We start from the raw sequence: 3,596 nt of genomic DNA on the forward strand, positions 1-3,596 counted from the left end.
TGATGATGATGATGATGATGATGATGATGATGATGATGATGATGATGATGATGATGATGATGATGATGATGATGATGATGATGATGATGATGATGATGATGATGATGATGATGATGATGATGATGATGATGATGATGATGATGATGATGATGATGATGATGATGATGATGATGGCGATAATTTCAGGATGGATAATTCATGATTTCAATTAACACCATCTAAAAAAAAAGCAACGTATACAAGAACGTTACATCGGATTTCAATTATGCGTCATCTGAATCACACAAATTATCATATGAACGTTCACACGTTCCATCAGCCGAAGACGTTTATGAAACACCTATTGAGCCGCTTGAAACGTTAGTTAAACAATTATTGCAAAGGCGGCAAGTTCGTGAAGAGTTACATAATAAATTGGGACCACTTGGACAAAAATAGATAAACATGTTTCTCGGTGGTGACAGAGAAAAGATGATCGATCACATTTATGACGTATACCTTAGTAAGAACAATAAAAAAGCGATAAACTCGGTGATAAATAGTTCGATACAGATACAAATGATTTTGTGATCATAGATAAAGTAAAGGTACGCCTGGGTTGAATTAATTTTCAAAAGAATTCCCGACAACACTATTTACACAGAAAATGATAAACTAGTACATAAAAGTATATTATTAGCAACGAATGCTTATAGGCGCAGTCATAAAGCGATAATCCAATATTGGGTAATAAAGGATACAAATATAAGAATATAATAGCACTCTTGATGTCAAGTAAAATACAAGTTGGAACGGATATATCATGCGCCTGGAAACTAAACAACAAGTCAGGTAAAAGTGTTGGAAAAGGTATAATATCATATACTATCCTAAATAATAATAAAATCGATTATGTTCATTGAGACGATCCTAACGAGCTGGATCGTATCCGATTGCTTGAGGCCTCGCGTCAGGCAGGTCACTATGCCCACGAAATCTTATTTATTATCGAGGAACTTCGTCAAACTGACTTGATTATTGAAATTGAAATGAGAATCCGCAATTTTTATTTTTAATCGAAATATCAACCAACAACGTTTATGTCAGATCTTTGTAATATTTTGCACATTATATCATGATAAAAAATAAAACATATCTGAGAAGAAAAATCTCGAAAAATGGCGACTGGTGGAAGAACTTTACGCTTCGGCGAGAAAAAATTTTCACTATCACGCAGACGCGTAGTCATAGTTTACGGATACGATAACCTGTGATAAGCTGATGTGATTGAGATGTGCCCTTACACACGATTCAACAAAGATTACCAATATTCTCACTGTTATCGACGTGTTAGTAAGTACGCATAGGCCGTACCACTCAAAATAAAAAATGGAATTGAGATAGCTACAGCGATCGCAAAGATAATTCGAGACGATGGAAGATGTCGAAAAATTTGCAAACCGATATGGGAAAAGAATTTTACAATGCAAACGTACAAATACTCTTGAAAAAAAAGCAACATAAATCATTACTGAACATATATAATGAAGGCGTCAGTCGTCGAACGACTCAATCATATGTTGAAAAACGATGTGGAAACAATTTACGCACAATGGAAATTATAAATGGATCGATTTGCTACCGGATCTAGTGTCGGAGTACAACGCGAAAGCATTGAAATATCAATATGCGATCCATCGATGTGACTTCTACGATCGCCGACAAACTCTTAAACACTGTATAGTAGCGTAAAGGCCATCGCACTTCCGCGATTCAAAGTACTCGGTAAGTGTTTAGAATCGTCAAAATACAGAGAACTAATCCTGTATCACGTATCTTCTGGAAGATTACCGCAGAAAACCGGTCGCTGGAGGATTCTACGAGTATGAGATGCATCGCGTTGCTAATCCCGACGTATCTAGTTGAAAAGGTGTTGCGTAAAAAAGGAGACAAGGTTTATGTGAAATGGCTAAGATTTGATAATTCACATAACTTTTGGATATATAAGGATAATGTGTTATAAAAAAAAAATAAAATAAAATTTATTATAAAATTTTTATTACAAATTGTTTAATTATTTTTTCTCTATGTAAATATATTAAATATAAATAATATATTATACGTACACAAGTATATACATACATATATACATACATATATACATACGTACGTCATACATATATGTGTACATACATATGTACATAGTTATATGCTATATATACTTATAATGTACATATTAACATAATGTACAAAATATACTTATTAAATATATATCAGATGTATAAGCTTAAATCCGCTGTTTTTTAGTCAGAAAAACACATTTTTTTTCCTAGGAAGCAAAAACAAATTTATTCTAAAGTACTTGCCCTCGCTAACTATACATTTTTCCCATCTTTCGAGCAATTTACGTATACCATGCCAAAAAAATTCCTCATCTTTCGAGGCAAACCACTCATCAAGTCATTTTCGGACGTCTTCGTAAGAATCGAAGTACCGCTCAGCAAGCGCTCATCGACGAAAACAGGTGATAGTCAGAAGGTGCCAGGTATGGTGAGTAAGCGGGATGGGATAGCACTTCCTAGTTGAGTGTCTCCAAGTAGTTTTGGACCATTGTTGACGTGTGCGATGATGCGTTGTCGTGAAGGAAAATCAGCTTGTCATGACTTTTATGATAATGTGCCTTTTTTCACGCAGAGCACGGTGCAATTTGATCAGTTGTTGGTGGTAGCGGTGAACATTAACAGTTTCACCAGGTTTTAACAACTCGTAGTAAATGACACCCTCCTGTCATTTCCCACCAAACGCACAGCATCGTCTTCCGAAGTGATTTGGTCTTGAGAAAGATATTGATGATTGAGCGGGATCAACCCAAGATTTCTTGCATTTAGGATTCTGAAAATAGATCCACTTTTCATTGCCTGTCACAATCCGATGCAGGAACGACTTTCTTTTTTGTCTGGCAAGCAGAATTTGGCATGTGTTTCGCTCCATCTGTCTATCGTTCATGCGACACCCATTTTCCGACCTTTTGAACCTTTCCCATGGCATGTAGCCGCATGGAAATGGCTGCTTGAGAAACCCAATTGTTCGGCAAGCATTTTTTGCGATTGGGTATCGTCCTTATCCAAAAAAGCCTGCAATTGACAGTCCTCAATCTTCCTGGGCCGATTTTCACGCTTCTTATCACTCAGGTCAAAATTGTCGTCATTGAACCGGCAAAACCAATCTCTGCACGTTGTTTCCGATAAAGCATTGTCGCCATAGGTCTCCACAAGCATTCGATGCGATTCGGCAGCCGATTTCTTCAAATTGAAACAGAAAAGCTTCCCGTATATGCTTTTTTTTTTAGCAAAAAACTAGACATGATTACGAAAGAAAAAATGTATGTTGTTTTATGAAATTGCTGATGCATTGGTTAATGTTGACAGATGTCAAATACATAAAAAAAAGTGTATGGTATGCCCAGGATAGCTTTGTACGTTCACTAATGCTACTTATGAGCAAACAGCGGATTTAAGCTTATCAGCTACACCTGGTATGGTATATATATATATATATATATATATATATATATATATATATATATATATATATATATATATATATATATATATATA

At 35.4% G+C, this 3,596-nt stretch overlaps 1 protein-coding gene across 1 annotated transcript in view; it reads right to left on the reverse strand.

The window, feature by feature from the left end:
- LOC105621712 overlaps positions 1-3,596 on the reverse strand; it is a 17,425-nt gene that overhangs the window by 12,491 nt on the left and 1,338 nt on the right.

The sequence above is a fragment of the Atta cephalotes genome (genome assembly GCF_000143395.1).
Source record: "Atta cephalotes unplaced genomic scaffold scaffold00036, whole genome shotgun sequence".
In the NCBI taxonomy this organism is placed as follows: Eukaryota; Metazoa; Arthropoda; class Insecta; order Hymenoptera; family Formicidae; genus Atta; species Atta cephalotes.